We start from the raw sequence: 404 nt of genomic DNA, 5'->3' as shown, positions 1-404 counted from the left end.
TTTTTTTTCCTTTTGGCCTGTGTAAAATTGGGGTTTTTTGCCCCAGGGTTTTTTTTTTTTTTTTTTTTTTTTTTAAATTCTTTTCTCTCTTGCGATTCGGTTTTATTTCCTCCCCCCTCCCCCCCAATAACACGAACGAGTGTCCTCCTATTTCCGTAGTTCGTTTCTACCATATGGAGACACCGAATGACCGCTGTTATGTCTCCAGCCTGTCTTGAAGCGCTACAGAAAAATAATCAGAGAGGCTGCAGTTTGCATACGGACCCTCCAAACCTTTTCGGACTCACCAATATCTCACAGATTTCCCTCTCCCCCTCTAAGGCTGACATCGTTCTAGAAAAGGCAGGCAGCAGCCTATTTCTTTGGGAAAATAAACAAGTTAGCGAGGAAGGGCAGGAGAGCAG

The sequence above is a fragment of the Buceros rhinoceros genome, unplaced genomic scaffold, assembly GCF_000710305.1.
Source record: "Buceros rhinoceros silvestris isolate BGI_N320 unplaced genomic scaffold, ASM71030v1 scaffold35304, whole genome shotgun sequence".
In the NCBI taxonomy this organism is placed as follows: Eukaryota; Metazoa; Chordata; class Aves; order Bucerotiformes; family Bucerotidae; genus Buceros; species Buceros rhinoceros.
The sequence above is the reverse complement of the archived record's forward strand: the minus strand, read 5'-3'. Positions refer to the sequence as shown.